The 23857-nt window shown below is 35.0% G+C and overlaps 1 protein-coding gene across 20 annotated transcripts in view; it reads left to right on the forward strand.

The window, feature by feature from the left end:
* The window catches only part of PTPRD (protein tyrosine phosphatase receptor type D), a 2536342-nt gene that overhangs the window by 971029 nt on the left and 1541456 nt on the right, over positions 1–23857 (forward strand). For all 20 annotated transcript variants that reach the window (XM_059889411.1, XM_059889419.1, XM_059889414.1 and 17 more), the window contains exon 6: positions 20081–20119. The gene's annotated coding sequence lies outside the window, so the exon portion shown is untranslated. The remainder of the gene's footprint in view (positions 1–20080; positions 20120–23857) is intronic.

Genomic DNA, 23857 nt, shown 5'->3' on the forward strand with positions numbered 1-23857 from the left:
TGGAATATACAATCGGTTGAAAAAATTTAAGCATCTAAAAAAGTATCATCTTTGATCACACTAGGATATGCATTGAGGACTTGAATAAAAGAGTTGATATAACAGTAAAACCTTTGCAATTTGTATTAGTAATGATTGGTGTACCAGTGGTAATGTTATGTAAAATAGATTTACATTAATCATACAAAAGTTAATGTTTTGCGTTGTTACCAGTTAAAATACTCATTTCCAAAATCACATAGCTATTTCTTATGAAGTGCTATATAAGTAGTTTCACAAACACCAATCAATGTGCAAGTATCCTTTATTTTATTTGGATACTAAGGAAAGATCGCTGGTTATTTGAAGTGAGTTTAGCTGAATCCAACTTTAACTAAATCCAACTTCTTTTCCTATTTTTTCTTTTTTAAAACTTTTTAATGGATAAAGGAGAATAGAGGCAGGGCTTGTTCCTAAGTGAGAGCTATCCTAATAACAATACTATACTCCTACCTTCTGGCTCTGATGTTTCCAAATGATCTGCCTGACATTTAATATAAATCCATCCCTGAGGCCTTTCTTCCTCAAAAAAAAAAAAAGAGCACAAAAATGATTTATTATTAAAAAGTCACACTTATTCCACTGACCCTGGGGTGTGAATAGTCTGTGGATTCTATTAAATGTGTAGAATATTGTCTAGTTATGGAGGCTTGAATTAAGATTGTTAAACAATGATTGATCTGATAATAATATTATAATGCCAACCAGTTTTTTTTTTTTTTTTTTAATTCACTGCTGTTGGGGTTTAGGGGATCAAGATCAAGAATAAATGCCTTGTTCTTCCCCTCCTGAGCTTAGAATCAATTCAGAATTAAGACCTAGGAGACAGAGAAATAGAGGTCAAACAGCTTGTTTTATTATAAAGATGATGATAGTTTTAAAAGTGTATGCAAATGGATTCAATACCCCATCACTGATTTAAGCAGACTTTCCACCTTGGACATCGATACAGTTGAACAAGGTAAACAAATTCCTTACAGGAACAAGATGGCCCCTAAGCTTTTCAGATGTAATCAATGAAATTGACTGAGCTGTGAGGACCTCAAGAAGCATTGAGAAATGCTACAGCCCACAGCAGGCTAAGCTCCATATGCTTAGTATTTTCTGACAACCTTTGGGATCAGAGGTTTGGGAGAAGGTCAGATGGGTTGCTCTAATGGATACCCCCATGAAAACAAGCAAGAGGAAGAATAAAGATTTTTACCCAACATCGTCCATCTAGGGTTCTCTTAACTTGGGCTTTCTCACACTACTAAGTCCCCCCATTTCAAATTATTGCCACCCATGTTTTAAATTATAGATTAAATAATATATGATAAATATATCAGTATGCAAGCATATAATGTCTCTGTTATTGCTGTTCATTTGCTAAGTTGTGTCTGACTCTCTATGACCCCATGAACTGCAGCAAACCAGGATTCCCTGTCCTTCACAATCTCCCTGAATTTGCTCAAACTCATGTCCATTGAGTCAGTGGTGCCATCCAATCATCTCATCCTCTGTCATCCCCTTCTTCACTTACCCTTAATCTTTCCTAGCATCTGGGTCTTTTCTACTAAGTTGGCCCTTTGCATCAGATGGTCAAAGTATTAGAGCTTCAGCACCAGTCCTTCCAATTCAGAGTTGATTTCCCTTAAGATTGACTAGTTTTATCTCCTTGCTGTCCAAGGGACTCTCAAGAGTCTTCTCCAGAACCACAGTTCGAAGACATCAATTATTCAGTATTCAGCCTTTTTATGGTCCAGCTGTCACATCCATACATGACTAGTGGAAAAACCACAGCTTTGACTAGATGGACCTTTGTTGACAAAGTGATGTTTTGCTTTTTAATATGCTGTGTAGGTTTGTCATAGTCTTTCTCCCAAGGAGTAAACATCTTTTAATTTTGCGGCTGCAGTCACCATCCGCAGTAAGTTTGAAGCTCAAGAAAATGAATCTGTAACTGTTTCCACATTTTCCCCATCTATTTGCCATGAAGTGATGGGACCAGATGCCATGATCTTTGTTTTTTTTATGTTGAATTTTATGCCAACTTTTTCACTCTCCTCTTTCATTTTCATCAAGAGGTTCTTTAGTTCCTCTTCACTTTTTGCCATTATCGGTGTATCATCTGCATATCTGAGGTTGTTGATATTTCTCCCAGCAGTCTTGATTCCAGCCTATGATTCATCCATCCTGGTATTTTGCATGATGTAGTCTGCATATAAGTTAAGTAAGCAGGGTGACAGTATACAGCCTTGATGTACTCCTTTCCCAATTTTGAATCAGTCTGTGTCCTATTCTAACTATTGCTTCTTGTCCTGAGTACAGGTTTCTCAGGAGACAGAATTTTCCAGTTTCTTGTGATCCACACAAAGGCTTTAGCCTAGTCATTGAAGCAGAGGTAGAAGTCTCTGTTATAGAAAGCCTCAAATAGAGACAGTATAATTCTTCCTTTATCAAATTCCCAGAGGTTGACTGAAATTCCCTAATGCATCACCTTGCAGTGTGGAACTGCAAGCAAATCGAAAGCCAAAATTCTTTAAGTCTGAAGAAATTAAAATCCAAAATGAGTTTTTGCTCAGCCAGCTAGTCAGTGGTAACTCATGTGATTCATGAATAGTGCAGGTAACCTCACCAGCTGTCACTTAATGAAACTGCTTCTAGTTCCTTTAGCACTTTGTAAATTCTCCTCCATGATCAGGTAACCATAATTTTGATCTCCATAGTTTTCATTAAGTATATTTCAGTTGGTTTAGGATATTTTTGAACTTTAAATGCATCAAATCATGCTGGACCTAATATTTTGTCCTTTTTCTTGTTACTCTTGATTCTGAATCATCCATGTTAATGCAGTAGATGCAGTTCATTGGTAGTGTATGCCACAAATTGTCACCTCCAATGGATCTTTGTTCCTTTTTTATTATTCCTGATATTAAGAACAGTGCTAGCGTGAACATTCATGGAAGTAAGCAAGAATTCCTTTAGTGTGAGGTCTCAGTTTTTAAAAACTACATTGAATCAATAGATTATTACAGCACAGCCTTTATATTTACTGAATTTAGAAAACATGAAACACATACCCTATAGCAGTGAATCAGATAGTTAGTGTTAACTTGTGGAAAGAAGGTATTACATGAAGATCTTACTTTGATCAGCCTTGTTAAGATGCCAGTCAGCTCTGTGATTTCCAAAACCTGTGAACTCCTACAAGATCTCTTCTGTCATTAACTTAATCATTGCACTGCATTGGCCTTGGAGAATATCTGCCTATACATGCAATCCTTTCTCAAAGTGCAATTTGAAACGTTCTGGTCATCTTGCTAAGTTTAGAATCTTGTAAAGATGGCAGATTCAGTCATTAAGTGTAAACTGAGGTGACTTTCTATCCCCAAACCTTTTCAGTTCAAAACCTTTTAATTTCTGTTTCTTTTCTGAGCTCGAGATCTCTAGAACCCCAATGTTCTAATGAATCTGGCTTCTGCTTTATTACATAGTTGACACACTCTCTTGTGAGCAGGGATATTGTTTTGTGCTGTGCCAACTGCTACCACTAACTTGATTCAGTTAAGGAGATACTTAAGCCTATGAAACATATTTTCTTGGGAAGGTTCATTGTTTAACCTCACATGTGTTTCATCTGGAAAACCAGCTTGATCTGAAACTACTGATAATCCTGAAAAAACGACCCCTCCCTTTTTCCCAAGCTTTGGAAAAAATCTATACATTTAGAGACATCAGAAACTTCTTTATTTCTGTAGTAATTTTTTCTGTAGCAATGGAGATGTCAATAATGTTCATTTTCCTGCTGCTGCTCTTTTACAGGTTTCTAGGAGGCTCAGCTGAGTTTTTCATGTTCAAATTAAACCGTTTCAAACACATATAAAACTGGTTCTGTTTGCAGGTTCAGAATATTCTTTTTTTGCTCTGTGGTCCAGGCATTTGTTTTGGCAGTATACTTCTCTAGATAGTCTTACAAAAGTTAAAAAAATAAATCAGCACTACCTCTGTAACAAAGGAAGTTCTTTTTGAACACATCTTGTTTAATGTCACCCCCTAACATTGAATAATCTTGCCCAGGATATAAACTCCTGAAGACTGTATAACTCAGACCTGGCCTCTATATGGTACTGTTGCCTCACCATGCCATATGCAAAGGTTATGGAACACAGTGACTTTTAGAAATGGAAAAAAGGCCCATATGGCTAGAGTACAAACGTGGAAAAGAAATTGAGGTTATAAACATAGGCAAAAGGCCAGACTGTGCAAAATCATATAAACTGTAGTAAGGATTATGAGCAATAAGGGATACTCTGCAATTTAATTTAGAATCTTCACAAAGTTCGCACAGGAGAATGAGGCAGGTAAATTTTTCTGAGCTGTTTTGATATGTAAAGGAGCAAAAATCCTGGCAATACTGTTGAATAAAATAGTAATTTGTTCTGGTATGTTGGGGAAATTATAAGAATGACCTCTAGCTAAAGGATATGCATTTCCACTGGACTAAATTACATCATCTTGCTGTCTGTGTGCATTTTCCATAACCACATAACCTTTTATCTAGAGATTGTCCAGGAAGCTGGATTCAGCCAAAATTATTTGGGTAGTGATGGTGACTGAAGAAAGGGAAATGGAATGGAGTAACGTTTTCCAAATTCTGATCTCATTTTGTGAGTCATATTGTAGAAGAAAGGGTCTTTTTTTTTTTCTTCTTTTTTTGCTCTACTTATCTCTCCAGGTGGTTTTAGTTCCAGGAAACAGCTTTTCAACCAATGTCATAGAATTATTGAATTAATCCTCAAAAAAGTTTATGTTTAGCATAGTATAAGACATCAAGTTGTTTTATTCCCATGCAGCATCTAAGACATAGCCACTCAATACATATCTAGTTAAAATAATTATTAAAGAATATGTACAAGCATGATGAACTTTTTGGTTCCTTCCAAATGTCTGCATCTTAGTTTGAGTCTACAGTTGACCCTTGAACAATGTGGGCCATTGGGGCACCAAACCCCAGACAAAAAGCTGCAATAACTTTGCATCAGGTCCTTTCCATACATGGATCTGCATCCACAAATTCAGCCAACCATGTGGATTGTTTAATAAGTATTTAGTGAAAAAGGTACTTATAAATGGAGCCCTGCCATTCAAAGCCATGTTGTTCTAGGATCAATTGTATTGAATACTTTTTTTGGTTAACTATTTTCATATTTTAATTTATAAGACTTACATATTTTTCATGTTAACTATGTTTTACCAATATACTTGTCTTTGGACATTAAAAAATATTTTAATCAAAACTATTTCTTTATTCTACATAGATTTTAGTTAGCTTGTTATCACGGAAGTCAGCTTCAAAGGAGTTTCTTTAATTGATTTCTGATATATTGATAGTGTTCCAGTGCTGCAGTGGAACTGCATGTAAATGTTACTTTCAAGGGTATATTTATAGTTTCCAAATTTTGATATCATTAAAGTTGCTGGAGAACTCACATAAAAGCTACATAATGAATTATATTATGCTCTAGTTTATAGTCTTAATAATTGTTACTGATTGAGTACTTACTAATTGTCACGCATTTCAGGTTATCGTTTATTGACTAATTTACTCTTTAATCCTTAACTATTGCATGTCAGGCATTATCTCTAGTTGCTCATTGAGTCAAATCAATAATATCTCTGTTTTCCACATGTTAGATCACAGTAGGACAGATTTTTTAAAAATCTCTTTCTAACCAAATAAAACATTAAAAAGGTATTGCAAGTTCTCACAAGGAGAGATACAGCTGCTTAAAAGAAAAAATTGAGGGATGTCAGAGAAGGTGTTGCTCATTTAGTTTTCAATGTGACTTGATGAGATTGCACTTGGGTGCCAAATTTTCTGGATAGGAAACATTTTTCTGCCTCCATTGCTGTGTGACCTTGGGCAAGTTACTAAAACTTTCTGTGGCTCAGTTTTGTCATGTATAAATGGGTATAAAGATAGTACTTGCTTAATTAAATTGTAGTGAGTGTAAATGTTTAAAGAAATAAATAAGTTGCTCAGCGACAGTAAGATTAAGAGTTAAAATCCAAAACCCAGTCTGCTAACAACAGAATGCAATTTTTAGTTACAGTGTGATTTTTGCCAGGCAGTTGAGAGAGAGGGACTATTGAAAGGAAACTGGTTTCTGTTTGGGTATCCAGTTGTAAGTCATAAGGCTATTCAGTGTATTGATCTTTGATAAGGGGGAGTGGCACTGGTCGTCTCACAAGGAAATGCCTGTTTAGGCTTCATTGCAGTGATGTTGCTGAAGCTTGATTTCCTTGTGACTTATTCCCAGATCTGGGAAATGGTACAATATTTCATTTCTTACTTTTCATTAGGCCACTTGAGGGATGGTATAGTAAAATGGTTAAAAACACAGACTGTGGTGCTAGACTGTTGGGTTTCAAATTCTGGCTTTGCTACTTACTAGCTGTGTGACCAGGACTAGACTACTAATCTCTGTGCTTCAGCATTCTTTCTGTGAAATGGAGATGGTGATGATATGTACCTGCTAAAGCTGTCTTAAGTACAAAATAAATTAATATGTATAACAGGGCAGGGCCTGGTCCATAAAGAGCTTTACATATGTGCCAAATAGCCAATAAACATGTACCCCATTCTTTGATGAAAGTTCCATTGTTTGGTTGATATTATCATAAAATCTAGCTCCTGAAGCCACTCTTCAAAGTAGTGATAGCTATTTGAAACCTGGGAAACAGCATCACATTTCCTTCTTAAAAAACTCTTCTTAAAGCAACCTAATCCCCAGACTTAGGTATTGCAAAATAAAGGACATTACGGAAGCGAAATGTAGTTGTTGTTGTTGTTGTTTCTGTCTCAAGACTAGTGTCATGATTTTACTCATATGCGGAATCTATAAAAAGCAACACAAAAACAAATTCATAGATACAGAAAATAGAATAGTAGTTACAGGAGGGGAAGAAATTTGGGTTGGGGATGAAATGGGTGGTGAGTGAAATAGGTGAAGGGAGTCAGGTGTTTGGTGATGGGGGCATAACTTAGGCTTGCAGTGGTGATGGTTCTGTAGTATATATAGATCTTAAACTATAATGCTGTGCACCTTAAACTTATATAGTGATAAAATGATTGGTTCTGTTTATCATTCTATCCCCTTGTTGAAAACAGGAACTAAAAAAATTATCTCTCCAGGAATCACTCAGGGAAACAGTAGGTTACTGTTGGAAACGTATTCTTTGAAACAATTTCCATCCTTTATCACCTGCCATCTGAGTCACCATGAACACTAACTAACTGAAAATTGTTTGTAGCTCATTTAGGTATTTATGAATCACTTTGTATAACACTGTCTACAGGGCTAGCTGTGAACACCAAGAACTTCAGTGATTTTTCTCCATGCATTTAGTTACTCCAAACACCTGCCTTTATACTTTATTCTGTAGAAATAAAAAGTGTTCAGTTTCCAAGAAACTACTCCACAGAAGGATTAAAAAGGGATTTTTTTTCTTCAAAATGTATTCTCAATTAAACATGAAAAACAAACACACAAATAGGGTTTTCTATATTATTCTTTTGTAAAAGCATATTTTCAAGCAGGTGGAAATTCAAACTCTGGAAATCCAAATGTGAGGCTCTAACAGGTCTCACTGTGCTATAAAGACATGCAGAAACAGATCAGCTAACCAGAGGAAAAATGAAAAATTCACAGAAGATGGATTCTCTTAGTGGAACTGGCCATCCAAATAAAAATTTAAGGGATTTATTATGGCATCTTCACTAAACAGCATAACGGGCTGGCAAGTGGAGTAGATCACTAAGCATATTTGGAAATGAGGACACAGACTGGGAATAATGGGACACTCGAGGTATCAGAATCAGAGATTTAGGTCCTAGAAAATGATATTTCTCTCTTAGTACTTCAGCAGAGCTTAAATAACTAAGAATTAGTTTATTTGTCACATTATTCAACTTGGGAACATTTTTCTGAGTATAATGGCAATGAAGAATCTTGTTATGAGACACTTCTAATTGGCTCTTCCCATTTTACTGAGTTAGAACGTGTGATCGGGTTTCCATAGTTGCTAACCATTGTTACCTCTCTCCAATGTGCTGTGATTGAAGTTGGAATATTGAGAACTTAAGTGCCTGAAGTATAAAGGTGATGGGTTCATGAGTAGATGTCACTAGCACCAAAAACTCAGCCTGAAAAAAGCGGTTGATTCAACAAACATTTATGTAGTACCTTCCAAGTGTTAGATTCTGCATTCTAGACACAGGTATGCAGTAGTAAATAGGACAGACAAAATGAATGCAGTTGGCCTTCTAGTGGGAGACTGAAACAGATTTTTACAAAAATTACACAGGACCCAAGTGAAATTCATCCATGATAAAAACTCCTCTACTTCTTCCTCTCAGTTGCTTAGTCTTTAGGATTATCAAGGTTGGGAGAGAAATTAAAGTATTGCTGTAACTGATCCCTCTGAGCAAAAGGGTTAGGCAAACAGGAGCCATACGAGCCCTGAAAAAGGTATTGATTTTGAAAATTTGGAGAATTGGTATCTATAGCACCAGAATCACAAAGCATATTTGTGTAGTTTATGTTTCTGCATACAAACGCTTGCAATGTATACCATACCTGATAATTATTTACTACAGCTTTTACTAAGATGTCCGTTTAAAAACAGAAATTGAGTCTCAGTCATGCTTTTTTCTGATTCATATTTTTTGAATAGATGAGTAAACATATAGATACTACTATAACATAAGATAAAAGGAAGGAAAAGTGAAGATTTTTAGAATATGATGAACTCAGTTATTTCCACATCAAACTACATTTAATATTATATCTAGTCATATTCACATTTGGTAGAAGGAACTTTGATTTACATGAAAAAATCCAAACAAAAAACCATTTCCATAGTTTGATGAAATTTAATTTAAGGCAAATTAAGCCAAATTAAATCTCTTCCTCTTGGAGTCATCTAATAGTTCTTTGTTTGCTAATGTGCATTGTGGATACTAAGAAGAGGGATATAGTAATAAGTATATCCTTCTTTAAAGCAAAATTGAGAAAGTATCAAGGTATATCACTAGTGAAATCATTGCTGTAATAGAAAAGGTTTTATGTACTGAAATAGGTGATCAGTTAGAGCCATTTAAACTAAACCAAGGTAATGCTATGGCAAATATGTTAACTCATCATCAGTTATTTGAATTCAGTCTTGTATAGTTGTAAATAATAAAGTTGATAAGAACATGTGTGTGTGTGATCTGTCACTAAGTCGTGTCCAAGTCTTTGTGACCCCATGGACTGCAGCCCACCAGGCTCATGTGTCCACGGTATTCTCCAGGCAAGAATCCTGGAGTGGGTTGCCATTTTCATTCTCCATGATAAAAGTATATTTAGCCTTTAACATCTACATAGAAGATCTGTAGAACATACTGGTGTTTAGTAGAATTTTTGCCTCTAATCCATCTGTTCCACTTTCTACTTCTAAAAACAACTATAGTTCCCCTTTAAAAAAAGTTTTAAAAAATTATTTCGTCAGACAATGTAAATAATTGCCTGAATCTCCATCATAAATTATTAGTTATTTGAGGAGTGCAATAATTTGGAAGATTGAATTAAGTTACCCAACTGAGTTAAATTCAACTTCAGAATGATAGAAATCAGAACTGTATATGCAAGAGAATTCTTAAAGTTTCAAAGTTTTTCTGTTATCCAGTCAAAGAAATGTATTTAGAAATTTCAATAGCAAATGTTCATCAAAATACTGCCTAATTAGATAAATTATGAAGGACATATAAATGTTAAAAGTAGGAGTAAATTGGTTATTAATTTGATGATTCATACATTAGCCTGTGTTTTTTTCTTCTTGAATAAAAATTTAACACAAAACTGAGAACTAAAGAGATGCTCATCAAATCCACTCTTAATTTTATCCAGGGAAATTTAGTGAGTCAGAAGAATTTTAAATATACACTTATTTTATATAAATTAAGTTTTGAGGAAAAAGTACCAAGACTTGGGCTTTGGGATAGCCTTGTGTCTCAGCTTATAAAGAATCTGCCTGCAATGTGGGACACGTGGGTTCAATCCCTGGGTTGGGAAGATCCCCTGGAGAAGGGAAGGGCTACCCACTCTGGTATTCTTGCCTAGAAAATTCCATAGACTGCAGAGTCCATGGGGTCGCAAAGTCAGACATGACTGAGTGACTTTCACTTCACTTCATGTGTTCTTTTAATCTGCTTTTCCAGTTAAAGGTCATGGCTTTGGATAGAGAAGGTGATATGTACCATGAGCAGCTGAGTACACAGATGGTATTGAAGAACAGATCATTGTTTACGATACCTAAAAAATGGGCTCTTAGGAAGGTCAGACTGTATCTCAGATCCAGGTTTATCTCAACATATGAATCCCTACTAAAGCACAAGAACTATCTTAGGCATCTTCATAGAAATAGCTTAATTATTAAATGATCCTGTAACAATTGCAAATGAAAATCCATTTATAGGTGAATAAACAGAAGGTTAGAAAGGTGATGTAAATTAATAAAATTCAAAAACAATAGAGTCAAAACACAGATTTTTTTTTTACCTTTTTTCGTTGTTAATATCTTTTTTTTTCATATTCTTTTTTTTTAAATTTTATTTTATTTTTAAACTTTACAATATTGTATTAGTTTTGCCAAATATCGAAATGAATCTGCCACAGGTATACATGTGTTCCCCATCCTGAACCCTCCTCCCACCTTCCTCCCCATACCATCCCTCTGGGCCGTCCCAGTGCACCAGCCCCAAGCATCCATATCTGCCTAAAGAAACTAAAGACCTATATATAGAAAACTATAAAACACTGGTGAAAGAAATCAAAGAGGACGCTAATAGATGGAGAAATATACCACGTTCATGGATTGGAAGAATCAATATAGTGAAAATGAGTATACTACCCAAAGCAATTTATAGATTCAATGCAATCCCTATCAAGCTACCAATGGTATTCTTCACAGAGCTAGAACAAATAATTTCACAATTTGTATGGAAATACAAAAAACCTCGAATAGCCAAAGCTATCTTGAGAAAGAAGAATGGAACTGGAGGAATCAACCTACCTGACTTCAGGCTCTACTACAAAGCCACAGTTATCAAGACAGTATGGTACTGGCACAAAGACAGAAATATAGATCAATGAACAAAATAGAAAGCCCAGAGATAAATCCATGCACATATGGACACCTTATCTTTGACAAAGGAGGCAAGAATATACAATGGATTAAAGACAGTCTCTTTAACAAGTAGTGCTGGGAAATCTGGTCAACCACTTGTAAAAGAATGAAACTAGAACACTTTCTAACACCATACACAAAAATAAACTCAAAATGGGTTAAAGATCTCAACATAAGACCAGAAACTATAAAACTCCTAGAGGAGAACATAGGCAAAACACTCTCTGACATACATCACAGCAGGATCCTCTATGACCCACCTCCCAGAATATTGGAAATAAAGCAAAAATAAGCAAATGGGACCTAATTAAAAGTAAAAGCTTCTGCACATCAAAGGAAACTATTAGCAAGGTGAAAAGACAGCCTTCAGAATGGGAAAAAATAATAGCAAATGAAGCAACTGACAAACAACTAATCTCAAAAATATACAAGCAACTCCTACAGCTCAACTCCAGAAAAATAAACGACCCAATCAAAAAATGGGCCAAAGAACTAAATAGACATTTCTCCAAAGAAGACATACAGATGGCTAACAAACACATGAAAAGATGCTCAACATCACTCATTATCAGAGAAATGCAAATCAAAACCACTATGAGGTACCATTTCATGCCACTCAGAATGGCTGTGATCCAAAAGTCTACAAGCAATAAATGCTGGAGAGGGTGTGGAGAAAAGGGAACCCTCTTACACTGTTGGTGGGAATGCAAACTAGTACAGCCACTATGGAGAACAGTGTGGAGATTCCTTAAAAAACTGGAAAGAGAACTGCCTTATGATCCAGCAATCCCACTGCTGGGCATACACACTGAGGAAACCAGAAGGGAAAGAGACACATGTACCCCAATGTTCATCGCAGCACTGTTTATAATAGCTAGGACATGGAAGCAACCTAGATGTCCATCAGCAGATGAATGGCTAAGAAAGCAGTGGTACATATACACAATGGAGTATTACTCAGCCATTAAAAAGAATACATTTGAATCAGTTCTAATGAGGTGGATGAAACTGGAGCCTATTACACAGAGTGAAGTAAGCCAGAAAGAAAAACACCAATACAGTATACTAACGCATATATATGGAATTTAGAAAGATGGTAACAATAACCCTGTGTACGAGACAGCAAAAGAGACACTGATGTATAGAACAGTCTTATGGACTCTGTTGGAGAGGGAGAGGGTGGGAAGACTTGGGAGAATGGCATTGAAACATGTATAATATCATGTATGAAACGAATTGCCAGTCCAGGTTCGATACACAGATTCTTTTTGATATCAGTGTCCTTAGCCTTATAATATGACCACTTTCCTCTGAAGGAACTGAAATATGCATTTGGCTGGTGACTTTCCATTTACATAAAACAATTTTATTCTTTTGTGCATTTACTTTTTTCATTCAAACTTACTGATTTATTTAATAATTGCCTTCTGAATATCTGTGAGCCTGTGAGTGCAGAAAGAATGGAAAGTTAAATCAAAGGACGAATAGAGTATTCTAAGGGTTAACTGAAAGGAAAATATATATATTCACAATAAGAGTATGCAAAATGGATGGGCTTTTCTGGTAGCTTAGTGGTAGTGGTAAAGAATCTACCTGCTAATGCAGGAGATGCAGGTTTGATCCCTGGGTTGGGAAGATCCCCTGGAGAAGGAAATTGACAACCCATTCCAATATTATTGCCTGGGAAATTCCATGGATAGAGAAGCCTGGGACTTCAGTCTATGGGCTTGCAAAAGAGTCAGATGCAACTGAGCGACTAAAAACAAACAAATACAAAATGGACACTATTTGGAATAATTGGAGTGACTTAGACAAAAGTACAATTATGCTCAGTAATTATCAGAAACTAAAGAAAAACAGTGACAATAGAGTTGATTTTATGTCTCTGTATAGCTGTATAATGAGTATGTATAACATAAAAAAGATACTTGAAATTTTAGCAAGTGTAGTTAATATAATCCCACAAGTACCAGAGAAAGCTACTTGACATATATCCTTGATCAACAGCAGCTAATAAAAGAGGTGAAAGTAGATGATGTTTTTAAGGGACATATCCACATGGTGGAAGCCACTAGTTTAAATATGAAAGCTCTGTGTTATACACTTATCTGAAAAGAAAAGGAGAAACAAGTACAATGAGTATTCTTAGAAGTCTGCCAGATATTTTTAAAGCAGACTAAGAATACGCGTGAGGCTCTCTGATGACCTAAAATTTTGAACATAACTTGTGCATAAAGAGGCACCTTTCCTTGACTCTGTCACCACACTCCAACCCTGATTCTGTCCCTTCCTTTTTTCAGAGAAATTCAAAAAAGAAATCATACATTTGGTGAACTATTTCACCATTCATCACTCAAAGTGTTAAACTTTTAATCTCAACATTCTGCTTGAATGTCTCTGACTGTAGGCAATAGTGAAGGCCAAATTTTGTTGTCATCATCTTGGAACACTCTGAAAAACATTTCAAATTGCTGATGTCACTTGTTCTTGACTCATTGCTCCTTCTACATCTATTAAGTTTCTCAACCAATTTTGCTTATTGCATTTTTGCTGCCTATGCCAGTAATTGTTGAGGTTCCCTTAAGTATCCATTACTGATCATCACTTTTGTGTCCTCCTTTTCTCCCATGCCTCATTTACCACTAAAACACTGATAAATCCCAAATCTAGGTCAGATTATAAAGTTATAACTTTCTCCTGAACTCCAGACCTACATGTTCAGTAGTTTACTAGAGCAACCTGCAAAGAGACACTATTGGATTCTAAAACTCATTTAAAATTTTACTTTTCATATCTCTTTACCATCTACTCCAAGTTGCTTCATGTTAGTTTAGTTCATCAGAACGCTACTCCAAAATCTTCTCTGCCTTATCTTGAAATTGCTAGCTAACTATTAAAGTCTTATATTATCAAGCTCTTCATATCCGGTTTTAAGTCGTGTCTTTAAATATCAGTCATACCTCTTTCCACCACCTGCTCAGGCCCTAGCTACACAGAATACATTGCCTTTTGTGTCATTGCACAGGATTTTTTTTTTTTTCCTGTTTGGTATATGTATGCACCTCAGTTAAATCCTCCTTTGACTATCCCTGGATGAGATGGCAACTCTGACTGCTGCTGCTAAGTTGCTTCAGTCGTGTCTGACTCTGTGCAACCCCATAGACGGCAGCCCACCAGGCTCCCCTGTCCCTGGGATTCTCCAGGCAAGAACACTGGAGTGGGTTGCCATTTTCTTCTCCAATGCATGAAAGTGAAAAGTAAAAGTGAAGTTGCTCAGTCGTGTCCAACTCTTCGTGACCCCATGGACTGCAGCCCACCAGGCTCCTCCATCCATGGGATTTTCCAGGCAAGAGTACTGGAGTGGGGTGCCATTGCCTTCTCTGTAAGAGGTGAAACTAAAAGAAAAAAAAAGACAAACTTAAAATCACAGTGGGAGTATACAATATGTATCTTCCAGTATCTGAATGAGCAACATTATTAACATGCTTAATTTATATGTATAGGTCAATGCATATAATTGCAGAATATATATCATTATAAAGGACACATAGACCGTTTATGAAAATTGATCAGATGCTGAATCATATAACAAGTTTCAATATACTGTAGAGGGTTGACATCATGTTGAGTAAGTGCTTTGTGTACAAGTTATTTGAATCAGAAAATCTCCAGCTATTAAGAAATTAAAATATTATTTTGGAACGCTTTTTGAGTAAAATTTCAACTTTAAAATGCTTAGAAATGAATAAAAATTAAGCTACTATATTAAAAAAGTAAAACAAATGTTAGAGTGAAACATACTTCAAAACACATATAAGAAAAAATAAGGCAGAAAATTGGTTATTAACATCCACCTCAAGTTGAGGGAAAACAGTACATTTAACTCAAATGTAGAAGGGAGAAATAATAAAAATCAGGAGGTAATATAATGAAAAATATTGTACAATGTACCAAATATACAGTAGAGATGATCAGCAAAACTAAAAGTTGCTGTTTGAATAAGCTGATAAAAGTCATAGATATCAATGTTACTGACCAAGTTTAAAAAAAAAAAAAAAAAAAGAGCCATTAAGAATAACTCATATCAGGAATAGAAGTTAAGTCTCTGTAAATCCTGAAAATGCTAAAAGATGTTGGAAATAGCTTTTAAAAAAATAAAATGTTGCTTAAAGTAAACTTATAGTTAAAATTTAACCAAAATGTGATGAAAGAATAAGATGATCTATGCAGTTGCATTCTATTATTGCAATGAATAATAAAAAGTCCTGTATAGCTGAAGCTCAAAGTAAAGGAAATAGAGGGAATCTTTCTCATTATGATTAAAAAAAAAAAATCTACCAAACACCTACAACAAACAGTGGACTTAATGGTAGGTTTGCTTTTGAGATCAAAAGAAGGGTGTCTAGGAACACCACTTCTGTTCATTGTTCTGGTGTTCCTAGTGGGTGCAGTGATTCAAAATGCATACACACATTCATGTCCATGTGCATACATACATGAATGCATAAATACATGTATATAGGCAGGTTTTTAAAGCTCAGAGATTTAAATGAAATATATGAAACCATTATTGTGTATAATGTGAGAGTGCAGATAATAGATTGAAAAGAATACATAGGTGAATTAAGTTTGCTCAGTATAAGGTCAATAGAAAGTCAATTTTATTCTTACAGACAAGTGTTGTAGAAAATAGAAATACTATATACATTCAATGGAATATTATTTAACCATAAAAGTGAAATAAATATTGCTATATGCTACAAATAGATGAACCTTGAACACATTATGCTAAGTGAAATAAGATAGACAGAAATGTCTTCAAATTGTGTAATTCCATTTGTATGAAAGTCGAGAATAGGCAAATCCAGAGAGGCAGATTAGAGGTTGCCAGGGGAAGTGGATAAGAGAGAAATGATATTGACTGCTCATAGGTATAGGGTTTCCTTTTCAGAGTTTGGAAATGTTCTGGAACTCATGATAATGTTTATGAAATATTTATTGTAAACATAATATGAGTCATTAAATTATCCAGTTTAGAACAGTGAATTTTATGTTATGTGGATTATATTTTTAAATAGTCAATAAACTGTTAAGAAAAAGGTTGAGGATCCCACTCTTCTACCTACATCATGTTGAGATAAAACACGATATAGATACATGTGATACAGACAAATAGTTAAATGGAATATGTTGATATCTATTAATAGAAACACCCAAGTATCTGTGGACAATTAATTTATGGAAAAATTATCTTTACATAACAGTGACAGAAGTAAGATATTTTCAGTAAATTTTATTGCATCAATCTGGAAAATAGTAACATTTTATAACAAATCACACAAAGCAAAACATTAATTTCAGGTAGGTTTTGGATTAGATGTGAGAGGCAGAAGAATGCAATAACAAACTTTAGTTTCATAAGAAGATAGAAAAGATTATATTATATATGATCATTCTGTGTAATGCATGTGCCACAAAAAGACAGAGATGGTTAAATTTGCTGTAAAACTTAGAATTGATTTGCAACAAGAGGCACAAAACGTGAATAAAAGGGTGAGATGTGGAGGCGGAAACGTATTTCACCAAATATAATCAACAAAAGATAATATCTAGACTACATAAAACACTTCAGCAAATTAATAAGGAGAAGACAACCCACATTAGGTGGACAAGCAAATTGAAAAGTGTCTCCTTAAATGAAAAACTGTATTTGTATTAATTATGTTTAAATATATGGCAAATATATGAAAATGCACTAAAACACATTAATACTGAAATGTAAATCAAAAGTATAATTATACTACACAGTAAACTAAAGTGATGACTAAAGTTAAGCAAAATAAAAGTATATTCTGGTGAATCTGTGCAACAATGGCAACTTTGATACACTATTTGGCAATGTCTGCTAAAGAAGAACATATGTATTTTTTTTTTAACTTTAGTAAATTATTTCTAGGAAATATCCAAGAAAAAATATGTGTACATGTATAAAAGGATGCCTCTTATAGAATTATTCATGATAAGTAGAAACAATCCATACTGTCAATAGAGGATTGAAAATATAAATGACGTAGTGTTTATCCAATGAAATTCTATAGAGTAACAAAAATAATTATAGTTACAAACAACAAGATGAATGAATCACAGACATGTTAAGGAAAAGAAACTAAATATAGACAAAAATACAGTGTGTTCTTTCAATTTTATGAAGTTCAAAACTAAGGCAAAACCATAGGATGAACAAAAAACAAAACAGACATATATAGATTACAATATACAATATGCTCAATGACATGCCCAAAGTGTTTTCCCTCTCTGACAACACTTTGTCAATATGCCATGCAAAATTATGAATTTGTGACATTAGTGCTGCATTTCCACAATCACATCATATGCCTCTGTATTGACTCAAATGGTTTGCATTTTATTTGAATCTGTGCTTTAGCATAACCCACAAGAAGTAATCAAGTGAGTTTATATGTATTTATGTATGTGTATGATGACTCAGACAGTAAAGAATCTTCCAGCAATGCGGGAGACCGAGTTTCATTCCCTGAGTCGGGAAGATCCCCTGGAGAAGGGAATGGCTACCCAGTCTAGTGTTCTTGCATAGAGTTCCACTGACAGGGGAGCCTGGCAGTCTCTAGCCCACGAGGTCCCAGAGAGTCAGACATGATTAGCAGCTAACGCTTTCACATATGCATGTATACTGTTTTTGTATATGTCCTGTATATATATACAGTACTTGTATGCATGCTGTATATATACATGTGTGTATACACACATATACAGTGACAGACCATGCTGTGGGCCTCTGTGTGTTAGTTGCATTCTAGTTCTTGATCTGATTGTTGATTACATGAGCATTCATTTTGTGATAATTTGTTGAGCTATATACATTTGCACTTCTGCAAGTTTCTTGCATGATTTATAGGCTATGACAAACTAGAACAACATATTAAAAAGTAGAGACATTACTTTGCCATCAAAGATCCGTATAGTCAAAGCTATGGTTTTTCCAGTAGTCATGTATGGATATGACAGTTGGACCATAAGGAAAGCTGAATGAGTGATAGTCACTCAGTTGTATCTGAGTCTTTGTGACTCCATGAACTGTAGCCAGCCAGGCTCCATTGCCCATGGAATTCTCCAGGCAAGAATACTGGAGTGGGTTGCCATTTCCTTCTCCAAAAGAAATCTAAGCACCAAAGAACTGATGCTTTTGAACTGTGGTATTGGAGAAGACTCTTCAGAGTCCCTTGGACTGCAAGGAAATCAAACCAGTCAATCCTAAAGGAACTCAGTCCTGAATATTCATCAGAAGGACTGATGCTGAAGCTGAAGCTCCAGTACATTGGCACCTGATGCGAAGAACTGACTCACTAGAAAATAAGACCCTGATGCTGGAAAAGACTGAAGGCAGGAGAGGAGGGCAACAGAGGGTGAGATGGTTGGATAGCATCACCAATTCAATTGATGTGAGTTTGAGCAAGCTCTGTAAGTTGCTGATGGACAGGGAAGCCTGGTGTTCTGCAGTCTATGGAGTTGCAAAGAGTTGGACACGACTGAGCAACTGAACTGAACCTATAAATCAGTAACTTATATTTGTGAAAAGGAAAGAAAATATACCAAATATTTTCTATGCCTCTCATGAGAAGAACTAAAATCCAAGGACAGAGATTTTGTACCTTTGAACCCAGGCTAGAGATTCCAAAAAGCTTTATCATAGTTCAACAAAATCCACTGCTTGCTCCTCTCAAGTGAACCACTGGTCTTGTCAAATGAGTCTAAGCCCTAGAAAAGGAATTTTAATAGATTCATTCTGGCCAGTTTGTTACCAGTTAGTGGTCCAGCATTATGCACTTAATTCTGACCAGATAACCTAATTTAAATGTTATGACAAAAGATGCGAACACGTATTTACTGACACAGAAAACTGTATACACAGTGTTAAATTGTCATGTTTATTGTTATTTTTCACTCTCTTTTACATAAAGATAGTTTTTTCAATACTTATATGATATATAATTTCCAACTTAATTCCTAAGACAAAAGGAAAAGATGATCATACGTTTAAAAAATAATCTCCTTTATTTTACAGTAATAGTGGTTAGAAGTTCAATATTTCTGCTCAAACAAAGAGGCAGGCAGTCATATTTACAAAAGGCTTCAAAGTGTTTGCCGTTGCCTTTACACAAGACAACATTTTTAAAACCTTTGCATCCCACAGCAGGTGCTAGGTCTTCTCAGGGATTTGTGCTATTCAGATACTGCCTTTCATCTGAACTTCACATACCTTAAAAACATAGAGGCTGCATTTTGATATAATTTGAAAGTAAAACCTTTTTTATTTTTGTCATTATAATATCTCATGGATTTAATTTTCAAAGATGAATCAAAGTCAAAACTAATTACTGTCTGATAATCAACAAAGGCAAAAAAATGAGAAAATACTTTTTAAAATGAAGCTTTAGATCACCTCTCCCATAAGAAAAATAAATGCATGTAATAAATATCATAAGATTTCAAGTTTATTTAGTAACAGTCTACCTTTTTGAGATTTTAAAGAATTGTGCTGAATAATTATGGTCACCTGAATAGTTGGAAATGTATTTTCAAGATCTAGACTATCTTTTTTGTCTTTGCATGGCACAATATGAGATTAAGTAAATACTTCAATTTAAGTGAAAGCCTGGAAAAAATGGTTTCCTAATCTATTTTCATCAATCTACAATTTTATAAATGCAATGACATTATAGAATTATAAAAAATATTGTGTGTCTATTTTAAAAACAGAAAAGTAACTTTTTTTCTCTTTTTTTCTAATTAGGCTTGGACTCTTGGATCATCTGGTGACTTCAGAATTCTGGTAAGACACTTTGTTTTTTCAATAGTACTGTCAATATTTTCATTTCTTTAGCCACAAATTTTTGGAGGTTATCTTTCTTCCTATCTCAAGCTTAATCATTTTTCTTAATTCTCTCCTCATTTCCATCACCTAAGATTGAATCTCCTTAGGGCTGTTAGGAGAAGGTCAATTCCATCTTAACTCATATGGGATCATCTGTTAAGTCCAGATACTTCTTAAAAATTCAACTTTATGGGTCAGGAGAATATTCCAAGGAGAAGTAGCATTTGTTTCTCAAGGAAACAAAAATCACCACTGGAAGAGTCTCAGATAGGATAAAAGGTTTCAGTTAAAATGCAGAGAGTATCAACTAGAAATGTTTTTCTTTTAAAAGAGATCAACAACAAAATAAAAACCACAGAAACCTGAGTATGATAGCTGAATTTTTAAAAAGGTTTTTATTGCTACAGTGTTGATATTATACTTTATGTAATATAGAACTAGAAATACACTGAAGGCACTGTACTTTTCAACATTAAAACTCTTGAAATTTCTATAGTATCTGCCTGGTACATACATGGAAAGATAGACTGTTTAATTAAAAAGATGATTAGTTGAGGTAGAAGTTTTTCTATAAGTTATATTTTTCCAAACTTCAGGTTTATATTCATTTACATCCCATCCAGTCACCTTTTCCCCTCCATATACTATAGAAACATTCCTCACATTCAAATTCATCTATTGGGATCCTATAATGTTCTGAATCTTTGCAAGACTGTAAAACATAGTTAATCTCATTTTTTAAATCTTATTTTTTTCTCAATAATACTCTGGCTTGGATTTTTATTTTTGTGGTCTGAGAGTCTACAACTTTTCCTGATTACTAGAGTCACCCTTTCTATAATACTCAGCCAACAGTAATATAAAATTCTAACTAGATACCTTGCAGGAGTACAGTCTTAAATATCACTCTTTACTATTAACTAGATATTGCTGGGATACATGGGAGGGTGGTGAGAGTTCCACGTGTCTTTGTTATTGTTCATTATCTGTTCCTCACAAACACTTCCAAGGATTTCCAAACCTGTGGTCTTCTGGTCGTTCTAGCATGACTATTCTGTGCAACTTCAGGCCGTATCCAATCTATACCATCTTTCAAATGATAACAAAGCTGACACTATTTATCTATCCTAGGATGAGGATTCAGAGAAGGCAATGGCATCCCACTCCAGTACTCTTGCCTGGAAAATCCCATGGACGGAGGAGCCTGGTGGGCTGCAGTCCATGGGGTCGCTAAGAGTCCAACACGACTGAGCGACTTCACTTTCACTTTTCACTTTCATGCATTGGAGAAGGAAATGGCAACCCGCTCCAGTGTTCTTGCCTGGAGAATCTCAGGGACAGGGGAGCCTGGTGGGCTGCCGTCTATGAGGTCGCACAGAGTCGGACACGACTGAAGCGATTTAGCAGCAGGATGAGGATTAGGATTAACATTCAATCCCTTCATCACTTTCTACAAATACTGTAGAAAACTTTGCTTAAGTATTTGATTTATTGTGATGAAAACTGGAATACAGAATCATAACACCAATGGTTCCTGGATATTTTCTCTAAACTAAACCTTCTCTTGGTTGTATTTGTGGGATCTGGATGTGCCTCCTGTAATTATCCCTCTTCTCTGAATTCTACCAGCCTTTCTTCATTTAAGTTGACAGTGTGCTCTTGTGGTTTTCATCATCACACTTATCTTTTGGGTCTGTCTTCTAATTTATCTCATTTCTAATCCATCTCATAAAACAGATGGTTCATCAAATCAGCACTTATCTTCATACTCCTTTATCCTGCCATATCGCCTATAAGGATATTTACCCCTAAACAGTTATGTATGTAGTAATTGAGTTCAGCCACACTAACTGAAAAGCAGTCTTCCTTGAAAACCTACCAAAAAAACCTCAAAGCTATATTCTTTCCTTGCAAGCCCTCATTATCACTATTTCAGCTTCTGTGAACAAACTGCCTGTACACCCATATTCTATTCATCCCTCAAGGCCAAGTTCAAGTCCAACTCCCATTTTCTCCTGGAATTCTTCATTGCTTTAAATATTGTGGTTTGATTGTGCCCTCTCTGAACTCTTTATTTTCAGGATCACAAAGTTTAGCACTTTAACTTTTGCTATTATGTGCTCTATTGTGTGTATATTTTCTACTTAGCATTTTTGCAGGCTTGTTAAATGAGGTAGCAATAGCCTCTTAGGCTATTTACCACAGCCTCCTTTAAATATTGCTCTGTTTTTAGTAGTTCGCCAAGAAATATTTTTAATTAACTTATTTAGGATCTCACCTGTACTCACTCTACTAAAAGCTCAAACCTAATATTTAATTTCTATATTGTTTGCTTCTATGAGTTTTAATAGAAAAAAATGACCTGAACATGGAGGATGTTTAAGATATAATTCATAATTTGTTTCAGCTAATACTGATATAGTCTACAAAATTGTTTTTGGAGTGTAATTCAGAGAAAAGAAAGTAAAATCAAAATTCAAACTGGAATAGTATTGAAATGTAAATGATAACATGCAAACTGTTACAAATTAAATAGATCAAAATGTATTCTATTCAATTATTGTATAACTCTCAGGCTAAAAAAATAATATTTGTTCTGGAACTAAATGCCAGTAATAAAAGTTTTCTTCCATATGAAGAGCTAACATTGCCCACATTGTAGTTGAAAATATTTACAGAAAGCCTTATTGCAGCATTTTTTCACTTACATAAAATAATGTGTTTAAGGTTTATGATTCACTGAATTTTGTATCTGTGTGTGCAATTGCAGCAATCTGTTCCAATTCATAAATTTTAGTTTCTGCACCTGGAGTTTGGACCTTTTAAGAGGTCAGAATAATAACACATTCATAATTATGTAAGGATTCATTGTGTATCAGGTGCTTTGCCAGGTGCTCTTTTTTAATGTACGTACCCTCATTTCTACCTTCCGATCATACTCTGAGGCATGCATTTTGATCTCCATTTTATAGCTGAGGAGACAAAGGGTCAGAGAGCTTGGTTAGTTCATCTACAATCACTTAATTATGATGCTGAGATTTCAGTCTATTTCTAGGATTCCAAAGACTTCACTGAGATGTCTTCTCAAAAAAGATTCACCCCAGTATGCTTTCGGTAATATCCATTTTTACATGTTTAATAACAACTCTGGTTGCATCCTTTAAGGAAAGTGATACTGAAGTAGTTAAAATGAGATTTAGCCTTTTGTACTATATAGTTATTTCAGTTCAGTTCAGTTGCTCAGTCATGTCTGACTCTTGGCGACCCCATGGACTGCAGTTTGCCAGGCCTCCCTGTCCATCACCAACTCCTGGAGCTTGCTTATATTCATGTCCATTGAGTTGGTGATGTCTTAGGAAGATGAAAAGCCTACTTACTTTAAATCCAAGGTGGGTAGCTTGTCATAGTCTACACCCAAATTGTGTGTTTCATATACATTTTATATCACATATATCTATCTTTTATATCATATTTATATCTACCTAATATATATAAATATTCATATTCAGGTCATTATTAACCAAAACAGAATTTACATACTGGAAGCCCACATAGCCCTTTAGTTAGACTATGGTGATTAATGCATGTTTCATTCTCTCATTTGTGTTCTCAGTTTACTACTGCAATTTTTTAGTTTGGCCGTCCCGATTTTTTTAAATAGTATTATTGAAAACTTGCAGATTACATTCATGTGCT

This window comes from Bos taurus, chromosome 8 (assembly GCF_002263795.3).
Source record: "Bos taurus isolate L1 Dominette 01449 registration number 42190680 breed Hereford chromosome 8, ARS-UCD2.0, whole genome shotgun sequence".
Taxonomy (NCBI): Eukaryota; Metazoa; Chordata; class Mammalia; order Artiodactyla; family Bovidae; genus Bos; species Bos taurus.